The following is a 14,728-nucleotide window of genomic DNA, read 5'->3' on the forward strand; positions in this document are numbered from 1 at the left end:
TATTGAGGCCGACCCTAACCAGATAAAGGCTGTTAAAGACTTGTGCCCACCAAGGACGATCAAGGAAGTAGAGAGACTCACTGGGATGGCAGCGGCTCTAAACCGATTCATCAGCAAATCCTCAGACAAGTGCCACGTATTCTTTCATGCCTTGAAAGGAAAAAGTCGACGCAGCTTTGAGTGGACCCTGGATTATAACTCCGCCTTGGCCGAACTCAAAGAATACTTAAACTTGGCCCCGCTATTAGTGAAACCCAAAGAGTTCGAAACTTTGTATCTTTATCTCGCCGTTTCCGCCCACGCAACTAGTTCTGCACTTGTGCGGTGGGATGGCACCGATGACATGCATGCCAATCTACTTCACAAGCAAGACACTCCTTCCAACTCAAACTCGTTACCTACCCCTTGAAAAGTTAGCCCTTGCTCTCGTTTCGGTGGCCAGGAAACTCCTGCCCTACTTCCAATCACACCCCATCGTCGTCTTAAGAGAGCACCCTCTCAAGAGCCTTTTTCGAAAGGCTGATCTATCCAACAGGGTATCCAAGTGGGCAGTGGAGCTAGCAAACTTTGATATTCGTTTCGAGCCACGAACGGCAATCAAAGGGCAGGTTCTTGCTGACTTCATTGCTGAGCTTACTCCAGAAGATACTGAACTTCTCAACACACCCATCCCAACACAAACCGCCGCCAAGCATCAAGTGTTGCCGAAACCTTGGCACCTTTTCCAAGGCGACATCTGGCGCCTACATGTTGACGGAGCATCTAACAGCAATGGAGCAGGGGCCGGGGTCGTCCTAGTCTCCCCTTGTGGAACACATCATGAAAGTGCTATCAACATTGAATTCCCCACCACTAATAATGAAGCTGAATATGAAGCCCTCATTGCTGGCTTACGCTCTGCAGTTGCGATGGAAATCTCCGATCTTGTCGTTTACTGTGACTCCCAACTCATAGCTAACCAAGTACTGGGGGACTATAAGGCTCGAGATCCACGGATGTCAAAATACCAAGCAACCGTAGCCGAACTCATCACCCACTTCCACAATTTCAAAATTGAACAGATAACCGCGAACACAATGCGCATGCAGATGCACTCGCTGGCCTTGCCTCAGCTTCTAAAGCCTCTGAATTCTGGACAATTAGCTTCGGCAGCATTGACCATCCAAGCTTTGACAAAACTCCTGAAATACTCAACGTTGAACTCGGTCCAAGTTGGATGGACGAGACCTTTGCATTTCTCAAAAATGATACTCTACCAGCAGACAAGAAGAAAGCTTATTGCATCAGGAACAAGGCTGCTTACTATTGGCTCTCCGAAAGTGGCCAACTCTATAGGAAATCTATCTCCGGCCCATATCTCCTCGTGGTCCTCCCAACCCAAGTACCCGAGATCCTCGCCGAACTTCACTCAGGAAGCTGTGGATGCCACTCCGGCGGCCATTCACTTTGCCAACGAGCATTAAGTCAGGGATACTTTTGGAAGAACATGAAGAAAGATTGCGAAGAAGTTGTCCGCAAGTGCCAGCCGTGCCAACTTTTTTCACCCATCCCAAAACAGCCAGCCCAAAATCTTTCCCCCATCACAAGCCCCTGGCCCTTTGCGCAATGGGGGCTTGACATCGTGGGCAAACTCCCAACAGCTCTTGGAGGATTCAAGTTCCTGATTACGGCAACAGACTACTTCTCAAAATGGGTAGAGGCCGAGCCTCTTGTTACAATCACCGAGGCTGACGTTCGCAGATTCGTCTGGCGAAACATTGTTACAAGGTTTGGCGTCCCTTACGCCATTGTATCAGACAACGAAAGCCAATTCGTAGGAAAAGACCTCACAAACCTCTGCGCTAAATTTGGGATACGCTTCATCAACTCTACTCCGGCATACCCCCAAGGGAATGGCCAAGCTGAGGCCACGAACAAAACCGTCTGCGCCGGGATCAAGCGTCGGTTAAACTCTAAGAGAGGGAAATGGGCTGAGGAATTGCCACGTGTTCTCTGGGCTTACCGTTCTACCCCACGACGCTCAATAGGCCAAACGCCCTTTTCAATGGCGTTCGGCTTGGAGGCCGTAATCCCACTAGAATCCAGATTCCCCCCTCTGAGAACAGAGAACTTCGATCCAAAGACTAATGACGAAGTCATGGAACAGGAACTGATCTTGGCAGAAGAAAAGCGCGACGACGCTCAGCTAAAGCTCGCTGAGTACCAATAACAAGTGGCAAGAGGCTACAACCGAAGTGTTCGAACCAAAACCTTCAAGCCAGACGACTTGGTTTGGCGAAAGGTGGTACAAGCTAACAAGAAGCAGAAATTCAAACCCAACTGGGAGGGCCCCTTTCGTGTTGTCAAAATCGCTGGTGAAGGCACTTACGTACTAGAAGACAAGAACGGAAAAACCCTTACCAACCCATGGAATGCACAGAACTTGAAAAAGGCATACATGTGACAAATATTTTCAAGAACGGCTTCAGCCTCATTTTCTACTTTATCTTTAATTCTGCTTTATTTTACCTTCCGTATGAATTCGGGCCCTAAAGTTTTCAATTTCCTCATGTACTCCCCACAATTATCAATATAAAAAGAAACACCTTGTTAAGCAAATGATGTCTTCTGCATTTTTAAATTTTATTAACATTCACTCTCAGCAAACCCTGCCACAAACATGCGTTGACTTCGGTCACACCCACAAATGGCTTTTACGCCCCCCTTCGGCCACCAACGCTGCCCAAAAGAAGCAAAATCAAGACATATGGCCCACCGAGCCCAAAGACACTCGTTACGACTGGAATTTGGCTTCGGTACGGCTTGGCAAGACATCAAGGTCGGCCAACGCCCAGGTTATACTCACGCTTCGGTGAGCAAACCACCCACAAACATTCAAAATCTCTAACCCTCATACCTCGACCTAAGGATGGCATCCCAGCCAAGCCCAGGTCAAAATTTGGGGAACCCAATAAAAAAAAAATATCCAAGGCTCGGCGACATTTTGAGTTAATGACTCTACTATGGTACAGGCTCGGCAATTATACCCCTATACAATTCCACACGTTATGGATGGAATTTAGTCTTCGGTTCGGCTGGACAAGACACTAAAGTCGGCCTTTTGCCCTGTTACACTCACTTTGGTGATCAAATCACCAACAAAACAACTCAACATCTAAAGCCCTCAAAGAGATGGCTGGAAGCTAGCTCGTTGGCCGAGCCCAACCACATTCAGAGGAACCAAACAAACTCTTGATTGCTATCTAAGGCATTATCCGACAAACTAGCACAATGGCCTAGGACAATGCCGAGCTCAGCACACTATCCACTCTATATGCCCACAACACTTTGGTCAAGGCTCGACAAACATCCAAAAACAGACGAAGCAATTTATCCTTTGCTCCATATCCACCTACACAGCCGAACCCAGACCAAAGTGGGGGCAACAGACAACTACCACTTAAAGATAGCCACGTCTACCTTGGCAAACAATCCATTTTTTCAGCCGAACCAAAACCAAAGTGGGGGCTACGGATAACTGCTATTCAAATAAGCAAGCCTATCAGAATTTTCTTAAAAGGACAAAGACATTCAATCAAGTTTGGCAAAACAGATGCGTTGCAAGCAGAAACTAAACATCCATTCATTCAGAATAACAACAAGTACTGCGGAAAAACCTAACAGAGAGGTGCGGCGTAGTAACCGTTCGGTGCCGACCACCCATTAACTATTACACCTGGATCGGTAAAATCCAAGCTCGGATCCGTCTAGTCCAACGCAAATTCTGATTTCAAAAAACAACAAAAAAAAAAGGAAAAAGGGGTAAAATCTCTAGCTTAAACTTAAGGAGCATCCTCAGCAGCATCAGCTCCAACCTCGGCGTTTCTATCAACATTCTCTGGCTCCTGATCAACATGCCCAGTCACCTTCTTAGCACCTTCATCAGCACATTCATCAACCTTTTCGTTCCCCGCCTCACGAGCAGCTTGCCTGGTGGCCCCATCTTCACCTTCGCCGTCATCACCAGAAACGTCCTCAATATCATTATCACTCTCGGGAAATTCTTCAAGAGGGAGGGGGGCACACTCCTCATCAGTGTACGGCAAGACTAGCTCAGGAACAACAGCTACTGGAATAGACTTGTACTGGTTCGAGCTAGACTCCAGCCGAAGAGCGCTGGCAGCAGTAGCTACGTCGTCCTTATAACCTTTCCTATAAGCAATGGCACCCTCTTCTCAACCTCCTTGTTCACCATTTTGCTAGCATCTCTAATATACTCGGCTTCGGCTTGGTCGAAGCCAGCTTGATAAGCCTTCTCGTCAACTTCCTTCATCTTTCTTTTTTCCTTTCTCAAAACCTTCCCCAACTCATGCTCGGCCTTCTTTGTTTTATCCTTGGCCTCATCCTTCAACTTCTCAAGCTCGGAAGCGCGAGCCTTCGCTGCCCTCAGACTAGTCTTCAATGTCTTGACCTTTTCACGCTCGGTCTTGAGGTCCTCACGATAACGAGACCTTTCGACAGTTATGAGCTCGGCCTTGGTTGATGCCCGAAGCAAAGCCTGCCCAACCTAGAAAACAAAACCAGAAGTAAAACTGACCAACGAAGACAGGTTCAAAAATAAGCACAAACAAAAGATTTCTCCAAACGAATCAGGCTCGGACGTACCTGAACAAGGTAAGCACTTGCATGCATCAAGCTAGGCTGAAGGTCCTCGGGAATCTTCTACATGTCGTTCGGCAAAGCCAGACCTTGGAGCATCGCGACGGCAATCCGAGCTCCAGCTTGACACTATCTTCAATGGAAATGACCCTACCTTCGGTCGTAGCAAGCGAGGGTGCAAACTCCTGAATGGTCACCGGCCCAGCCGAACCCACCGACTTCTGCACCGCTTTCCAGCCAACTGCGCCCGACGACTCAGTCTTGTCCTTTTCACCAGGACGTGGAGTCGGCGGCTTTGTTGGGAAAAAATCATGAGTGATTTTTTGTCTTTTCTCAGCTAGCTCGGCAACGTCCGTCTCTTTCTGCCGAATCGTAGCACCGTTTCTGATATTGACGCGAACTACATTCCTCCTCCCCATCTCTTCTGCAAACTCGGGCACGAGAGCTCGAAGAAGGATATTTATACCTGAAAATTCGGGTTGTTGGCTCTTTTTGAACCAAAAGTCAGTCGGTTTCCTGAACGTGGGGAATTTCACCCTCGGCTCTTTCTCCTTGTTGCTTGGCTTCGGCAGCTTTTTCCCCACCTATCGCTCGGCTACCTTCTTGCTGCCCACAGGTTTCGCGCTCAGCAAACCTTCCTTTTCTTTCCTCCTAAGCTTCCCTTTGTAAGAGGGAACGTAACCCAACAAAGTCGGTGCATCACGACAGATTTGGGCCTTCAAAATTTTGACATTATGCTCAACAGCCAGCGACTGCTCTCTCTTGGTAATTGCTCGGTGATCTGCAAAGGGGACCGATCAACATTAGGGGCTAAAAAAAAAAAAAAGGGAAAGAGAAAGAAGCCGGGAAGTCAGATAACCTCGAAAATCCTTTATCTTCGGCACATGATGTAACCACGTTGTTTGATCGCCGAACTCATAATTGCCACTCACTTCAACATAAAAACTGGCCCATTTATCGGTGTCGGGTAACCCCTCTATCAACGGCACCCTATTGCTACGCGTCGACAGATATCTACGCTCAGTCTTGTCGTGCCTTGACATTATGTACGTATGGAAAAGGTCGGCAATCGTGAATTCAAGATTGTGAAGTTCTTTCAATTTAATCACAGCCATCACTATCCTATAGCTATTGATGGCAAAGTAATGAGGAACTAGGTCGAACCGAGCAAGCAGCTCCCTTAAAAAAGGGTGAAGTGGGAACCGGAGCCCGGCTTCACAGATGGCCATCAAAGGAACCGTTATATGCTCGGGTCGGTGCTCCCTCTTATCCCTTTTACGGTTGTTGGCCACCTGGCTAACGACAACATCATCTGGGATGTTGTATTCTCGGCAGAAACTCTCATATTCATTGGGGTCCCCACTAAAATAATGGGCGTGAGGACAAACCTTGCCCCTCTCATAGAGATCGGCCACCTCCCTGTCGTCGGATGGGGTCTCACTACGCCTTGATCGAGAAAAGATAGTGGCTTCGGCTTGAGAGCGAAGCCTGGATTCGGCTTCAGGTCCTGGCTCGTGATCGGAGTCGGATTGAGTAGTAGTGGTGGTAAAGGATATCTCGGGCTCAGTGTTGAACCCGCCATCGTACTCATGGTCACGTTTGGCATTCGAATCGTTGGAGCCTGACATGTTTGAAGCAATAGAAGAGGTCTGGCGTCGGCTTCTGCGCCTATCCAAATACTCTCGGATGATTAGGTCTCCGGAGCCGTTTCCTGAGCTTTCAGAGTCGGAAGAGATGACAATGATTGGGTGAGCCAGACCTAACAAAACAAAGGAAAGTATAATGGGGAACCTCGTCGTCGGCCAGATGGCAAGGATCTCACTTCTCTCAGCTAACCTACTAGGCCCACCCTATATCCCACAAAGACTCGAGCTTGGGAAAAAGCAAAGAAACACGAAGCCGTCGGGCTCGGCGGACACCATTGTCGGCCAAGCCCCCCAGCAGTGAGACTGGGGCTCGGAAGAACAGGTTGAAGGAGAAGATGAACAGTCCGGTCATTTCAGTCCCCCTATTGTTCACTCAGAGCAAAAGGCTCCCAAAAAACTTTAGAGAAATGGTGCCAAATGATCTGAAAATTGCAAATATGTAAGAAGAAGAACATACCTAATGATCTTGAAGCAAGATTTGCCAGAGAAAGCTGGGTTTTGATGGAATCTGGATCGAGAGAGAGGAGAGAGAAGCTCTGCAATGGAGGTCTCTCTCCTCGCACCGTTCTTTATATAGGGGTGGGTTAGGGTTTCGAAACTCCAGCCCAGTACTGCACCGCTGGACTAGCAGCCATTCGAAGATCGACACGTGGCAATGATGGGACAGCCTTACAGAACTTCATGCGTGCCAACCGTCCTCCCATCCACCGTACCCAACCATAGGGGGACACCTGGCGCCCCTCCATTTGAGGCTCATCTGTGACGGTTGTTGAAAACAGATGAAGCTCGGCAAAAATTCCACTCGACCATAAAACTACGCTCGGCAAACAGCAGGTTCGGCCAAAGCTCAACATCAATCTCCACCGTGTGCTCGGCGACGGCAGAGATTGAGGGGCTATCCGCTACCGTCTGCTACCGGCCGCCGAACCGTACTTGAACTGGGGCTCGGCTACTGGTCGAGACTCATCTATCAGCGAGATCTTTATTCTGAGCTCGGGCTACATGATAGTTCAGGCTCGGCCATCGTCGGTGATAAAGACCCGTCAGCATGTCCCTCACACGGGTCGCCCGTCGGGCTCGGCCATATACCGGGCTCGGCTAGATGTGGGGCTTGGCCACCCGCTGAGTCACGTGCTCCCTCACGTGAACGAAACGGTTACGCCAGATGATAATGATGAGCGCACATGGGAGTTGTTAGCTCACGCTCGAAAACGGTTGCCAGATCTACTCAGTGATGTCAGGGCAACGTCACCTAACCCGTGCAAGGCACATGCCTGTGCTTGGGAAGCAAGTCAAGGAGGCACTATAAATACCAAAGGAAAGGCCCTAAAAGGTACACACGCTAAGCTATCTCAAAATCCCAGTCTCTTACTTGATTCTCTGCACATTCTCATCCTCTCGCCGGAGGGCCTTGCCGGGCAACCCCGGCCAGGTCTTAGTCGTGCGTTCACTGTGCAGGAATGGGAGAGAAGGCTAGGGAATCTACGAACCAACGGAGGAGGATCCCAGATCAAAGGACCACGGGCCACACATAAAAATCTAGAATTTAAAGTTGAATCAACAATCTCAAATTTAAAATTTAGGAAAAAACTAATCGCAAACACGCCCTATTAGTAAAAAACTATCGCAAACACACCATATTAGTAAAAAAAACTATCGCAAACCCGGCTTATATCTAACCTTCTAACATATATCATCCAAAATCAGACTGTTCCATGTATTTATTAATTCGTTGAGGCTATCCCAACACTTTCATGAACATGTGGTCCGTTGTTTGAGTACGCCCTCAGTCGGTCCTTTATTCCACGAGTAGTAATTAAAGACATAATTTACTTTTCATGGGGGATCTGTTTTTTTGTACTTTTTTTGCTTTTGGGCTTCATTTATAGAAGATCAAAACACAAGCGGTGAGCTGAAATGGACCAAAAAAAAAAAAGAGCTTAAAAGATCATGAATTTATTGCTTAATTTCAAAAAACACCCCCTCAACTATCACGTCGCTATTTAAGTTTTGTTCGCCCTCCACTTAAGAGAGTGAACATTACCCTCCTTTCTATTACTTGAAAATTGTGCAGATCCCACCACAAAATGATGTCATTCTTATCAAAAAATGTATTGTACGGGTGAAACCTACACAATTTCAATCAATAAGAGGGAGGGTAATGTTCACCCTTGCACTCTAAAAAATGGCATAAAGATCACGGTCCAAAAACTAAGAAGATCTCACTTTTTGTAAAAACATAATAACATATTATGGACTATAGTTTTAATCTCAGTTATACAAAAAAATTGAGATGGAAAGATTTTTTAGTCTCAGTAATTTAAAAAGTGAGATTGTAACTTAAATAATAGATCTTGTTTTCGAAAAATTGAGATTGTATATGAAAGAATATATCTCGTTTTGGAGAAACCGAGATAAAAATAATCTTTAATCTCAGTCATCTAGAAACTGAGATCGTAAGTTAGAAAATACATCTCGTTTTTTTATTTGGACAGAGAAGAAAATTCTTATATAGAAAAAGTTGTAAAAATGAATGTCACGATCAATTTCCAAAATTCCATCCTCCATTCTCGTTTGTCTCTCTCACTCTCAACCATTCTACAAAAATATTTCGTCGCCAAATGGGACGCTTTTGGTGGTGAAATGTATTTTATCACCAAATGGGTAGCTTTAGTGACAAAATTTATGAAGGCTACGTGATAGGTGCTGAAAAACACCCATTTACTCCCTCTAATTTACGCCTTCTTTATCCGTTTACCTTATTACTTGATTCGTTTTAGTATTTTATGGTGTTTGCAGGCCTCAAAGATTGATGGGTGCGAAAATGTGCAAATTGGGTTGATTAATAAGAAGATTAAAAGAAGCTTGGGGTCATAATGTAGATTGTCTAAAAGTTGCATGATTAATCTATAATTACCCAAAGTCCAAAGGGCCTTAATGTAATTCATGGCTTAAAACCCTACACTATAAAATATAATGCTACTGACATGGAGGCCGGACTTTTGACGTGATCAGGCGTGACTTCTTGCACGGGGGCTGCGGCAGTTCTTGGACGTAGGGTTCTCGACCGGATCAGTGGATTTTCTAGCATTCTGATCATGATTTCATCAATCCATACATCTACGGCTCCCATTCCCATGGCCGGCTAAACCCCTTGTCTAGGGAGAAGATGAAACTTCGCGCCAAGTAACCTCTTTTATGCATGGGTTTTGGTTTGTTTTTCGGATCGATTGTAAAACTCAGAATCCTTTTCATTTCAATTGAATGAATTGATTTTAATTCATTCTATCGATTGAGTATTTGTATTCTAGATTTCAAATACCTAGTTTTGCAATGGTTTTCATTAATTGTGGTTGGAGTTCTAAGATAGATTATGCTCGTAAGACGGATCGTGCCTTAGGTGGCCGAACCGTGCTACTGAGAGACGATCCGTGCTATGGGATAGTCTATGCCTTTTAATAACCCAATTATTTTCTTGACGATTATTGTTAGGATTTGCAAGTCCTAACGATAATCCCTTTTGATTCGAATAAATAAACTTAACCTATGCACATTGTTGTTACGCGGTTGGGTGGATTCGAAACCCTAGATATTTTCCTCCATCGTTTCTAAATCTTTTAATTAAATTGTTCTTTAGTTTAATTAGCTCTTTAAAACAAATCGACCAATCAATCTTTACTTTTCCGAATTAATCTAAAAATCAATCGAATTTGTCGTAACTTAGCCATTCAGTCCCCGTTGGAACGATACTCGGTCTTAACCACTATTCTACGAAGTAGAAGTTAATTCTTGGTTTTTATAAATTTATTTTTGACACGGAACGACGAGGTCAAATTTTGGCGCCGTTGCCGGGGACAGTTTGCACGGTTGCGTTAATTTAATTAGTTTTTAGTTTAGTTCATTGTTATTTATTTTTATTTTGTTTGTTAGTTTTGGTATTCTTAGCTACAGGTTACGAGGCGACAAACGAGCAAAGATCATTGTGGAGAAGCGGTGCCGTGATATAAAGTGATTTCGTTGACCCACTGTGAGTTTGTTCTTATTTTTGGCAAATTAGTGTTTGTCTGGAGTACCCCATTTTTACAATCAAGGGGTATTGAACTTGCATGCTTGGTCGTAGGTCATAGGAACCTGAACTCGTACCTCTTAATTTTGACTTGGTAAAAAGACGTAGGGGTAATAGAAAGACCGAGTTAGTTACAATGGCAGATGATGATCCTAATGGAGAGAGAAGAGTTGTGATACCTAACCCTCTTCCTCTCAACTCACACTTCGCCCCCACGGCTTACACTACTCCATCATGTGTACGATTACCCGCAATCACGGCTAACAACTATGAGATTAAGCCTGGTACACTCCAAATGCTCCCTAAGTTTCATGGGCAATCTCAAGAGGATCCATATCAACACATCACTGAATTTGAAGCCCTCAGTTCCACGCTTTTAATTCATAATTTTCCGATGGATGCATTGAGATTGATTTTGTTTCAATTAACTTTAATAGGGAACGGCAAACATTGGCTTAGTACTTTGCCAGCTAATTCTACAACATCTTGGGCGCAAATGAGTGCGGCATTCCTTAAGAAATTCTTTCCCATAGGAAAAACACTCAGACTTCGGCAGGAGATTACCACTTTCCAACAAGCTGAGAATGAACAGTTCTATGAGGCTTGGGAGAGATATGGGGATCTCATTCGTAAGTGTCCGCACCATGACATACCTAAGTGGCAACTAGTACAGAGTTTTTTTTCCGGGCTGCATCCGCAGCATCGTATGATGGTTGATGCCTCATGTGGAGGCTCTGTGATGGTTAAGAATGAAGAGGATGCCTGGCAGTTATTTGAAACTATGAGCGAAGGGTCCCTGCAAAACGTTTCTTTTGAGAGGAGAACTAAGTCAGTCATTACTGGTTCTGATAAGCCACGAGGCATGTATGAGATTAAACCATCTCATGACCTCCAATCTAAAGTAGATGCACTGACTAAGAAAGTTGAACAGCTTCTCACCAAGGAATTGGCCACCTCACAGCCTCCACCTTATCAGGAGGCATGTTCTTTATGTGCTAGTCCGGCCCATTATATTGTTGACTGTCCTGCAGCACCACAATTCCCTTTGTTTGTGCAAGAACAGGTTAATGCTGCACAAGGATATGCCAATGCGCAGGGTTTCTCCAAACCGGGTAATGATCCTTTTTCCACTACTTATAACCAGGGATGGAGCAACCATCCCAATTTCTCATGGAAGACGGAACACCAGTGTAGACACCCCAATTTGGACTTGTCAAATTTCCTTAATTTGTGGCTCTGAGACTCCCCAATGATGAATATGGATCAAAACAAGCCATGTACCAATTGAGACGTTGCTCCTTAAAGGATTTAAAAAGGAAATGGTCAAAATCATTCCCAAGCGCTTGGAAGCTGTCCTAAGCGCTCCAAACTATTTTCCAAAAACCATTGGCACTGGCTCACTCTCGAGCGCTCGAGAATAAAGTCCCAAGCGCTCGATACCACTCCCGAGCGCTCGAGATCTCTCCCAGTGCCCAATGGGTGAAAAAGATTCCCACTATCCATGCAAGCCATCATTGCATTCCCTTTGAACCGGCTGAGGTGAGTCAACACTCAACCTCAGTCAGAGAGGATATCAGCTGAAGATTTCTTTCTTTAAAAAAGGGTTTATTTCAAAATCATTTCATTTTTTCAAAACCATGGGTTATATGCTTTATATATATACCTGGTTCTTCTGCTGAATGGGGGGACGAAAGTTCTCTCTCTCTAAACCCCTCCTCTTTTCTCTCTCTTGTTCAAGGGAAAAGGCTTTCAAACTCAAACTTCTTTCCCAACTTCAAAGGTTTTTTTCAAAATCATCAAGGAAAAGGGCAAGAAATCCAGAACACTCTTAGCTTCTGATCTCTTGTCTTTTTCACTCTACATTCACCTTTCACAACCATCCAAGGAGCAAAGTGTCAAGCAAAGGTAGAAATATTTATATCCTTGGTTCAAATCAAGAGGCTGTTCTCCCTTCTGAGGGGGGTCTCTCAGCCTGTCCCAGTCCTTAATGCTGGATGCATGGTTGGGGAGACCTTAGTGAAAAAGCAAGAGCAAAGAGTCCACGAATAATGTTTTCCCAAAACCCCTACTGGAAACACTCTCGAGCGCTCAAGAGTGCTCTAGAGCGCTCGGGACCGTTTCCAGTCCCATGCATGGCATTTTGGTAAGCAGCAGGCTGGGGGTGAAGTGCACTTTTAAATAAAATGGTTTTACTCTGGCATGCAGACACAGAAGATCATTTTTTCTTCTAAAACAGAAATGTTTCTTATGAATCTCAAGTAAGAACAAAGTTTTCCTAAGTTAAAAATAAGATCTTCTCTTGTTAAAAATTTAGATAAGGGTGTTTGCATGATGAAGTGGTGCCATTTTTTATTTGAGAGTAAGTTGGCACGCAGCTCACTCCCAAGCGCTCAAAGATATTCCCAAGCGCTCGGGAGTGCATGCATGCCATTGCATTTCACTTTCCCAATTTTCTGTGCTTTCTGAGCTTCTGCATGCATGGATGTGTAATTTGCTCTTTTAAAATTGTAGATCTGTTCGTGCAATGGCAAGGATACATGACTTGAAAACTTGAGGTCCCATCTCTGTTTTTTTTTTCAAGTCCTCTGCTGAGCCAGTGGTCTGTGTGACAGTATTTCATTTTGCGTTCTTCACATTATATTCTGTCAGTGCTAATAGAAAGTGCAGGTGAGGGTTCAGACTCTCCCAAGCGCTCAAGAGTGCTCTTGAGCGCTCGAGAGTGAAGCCAGTAGCAGTTTATACAGCTTTGCCATCATGCATGTGTCCATCATCACATAATCCCCCCCATACATGTGCACAAGCATACACTGTTATTTGGCATCCTATTTATGGCTAACAAACTCTACAGGATTTGGTCAGTAGAACTCCCAAGTGCTCGAGAGTACTCTCAAGCGCTCGAGAGTGAAGCCAGTAGCAGTTTATACAGCTTTGCCATCATGCATGTGTCCATCATCATTTCATCACTCCTAGTACATAAGCACTAGCATACACCTTCTATTTGCCATACCTGTGGATACCTGCTACGTGTTTAACGAAACAAAATCCATTTGAAAAATCCCACAAACGTTTAGTAGAGACCGACATCACGCCGGGCGAGGGGGGGTGCCGTAAAACCCTTCCCCCCTCGTAACATGGCTTCTGAATCCTCGAATGATCTCTGGTTTTCAATTCAAATCAATCAATTTTCAAATTGAAAACGGTTTCTCGGGTGGCGAACCACAAATCCGGGTGGCGACTCTTCAAAATTCTTCAAATCGATCAGCCGGAGCGGTATGTGTTTTTCGGGCCGCCCCGATCTCACCCGGGACTGTGGTAGCCCACAGTGGCGACTCCGCTGGGGATATGGTTTTATTAAACTTGTGAGCCAAGCTTGAAAAATGTTTGTGGGATTTTCAAATTGATTTTGTTTCATCATCTATTTCTTGTGTATATATCTCGTGCAGCCCCGCTGTTGTGTTTCTGCAATCCTACCCGGCTTGCCGGTGATAGGGAATCCCGGGACACTCAGCAACCCTCGGCCGTGATGAGTCATCTCTACCGTTTGTACCATTATTGGGCGTACACTCAATAGTGGGAGGTATACTTTGACTCTAGTCCGGGGAACCCATTTCAAGCCAAAACCGGCCCTTGTACATGTTTAGCAAGCCATAGAACATTCCAAATTAGGACAGGGGCCTGCAGGGTAGGATTACGTGCTATATCATGTCTATGTGCTGCATTTCATCTCACGCCATCTTGCTGTCAGCCACGATTCTCGAGACTTGCTCGCGCGGTCTTTGGGAGGTTGCCGAGACCCGATGAAGAGTCACGCGCCCTTATGCGTGTTGTTAACCATATGAATCCTCAAGCGAAAACCTAAGGGAAACTAGGATTTTGTAAGTCCTCGACTAATGTTCGGTCGGGGAACTAACCAAAGGGAGGAATGACACGGAAACAGAACATCATGATGTCGACACCGCCCAGGCTAAAAGCAAATGTGCCGCTTACGCCACTTTGGTTATCGTATCACGTTGTTCACCCCAAGTCATTCCAAACCGATGGTCAATTTCTTGATGAGATACTAGCCGAATACTTAACTTATTTTAGCATCTTTTGGGGAACGACGCTCCCTAAATGAGGATACACCCTAAAAATCCGAGGATCACAGCAACCTCTCAAATATTCAATCATTTTTCAAAAACCAAAGTCGACGACGGTGATGGTGACGCACGCATTTTCCAAAGAATTACGCATAAACTTCATAAAATGTAAGCAAGGACCACATCTGAGCGCGGTTTTTGCTTTGCTATCAGTGCTGAGCAATTGGGCCAAGGAAGAAGAATATCATACCCTCCTGGACCAGACCCTTGGGATAGAGATTAGAGCGACTCCAACTTCA

The 14,728-nt window shown here is 45.2% G+C and overlaps 1 non-coding gene across 1 annotated transcript; it reads right to left on the minus strand.

Moving 5' to 3' along the window:
• Positions 1–10,894: 10,894 nt before the first annotated feature.
• On the minus strand, positions 10,895–11,001 carry LOC131318316 (small nucleolar RNA R71). The gene has a single exon (XR_009197639.1). It is a non-coding gene; the product is annotated as a small nucleolar RNA R71 (small nucleolar RNA).
• Between the last annotated feature and the right edge of the window lie 3,727 nt (positions 11,002–14,728).

This window comes from Rhododendron vialii, chromosome 2a, assembly GCF_030253575.1.
Source record: "Rhododendron vialii isolate Sample 1 chromosome 2a, ASM3025357v1".
In the NCBI taxonomy this organism is placed as follows: Eukaryota; Viridiplantae; Streptophyta; class Magnoliopsida; order Ericales; family Ericaceae; genus Rhododendron; species Rhododendron vialii.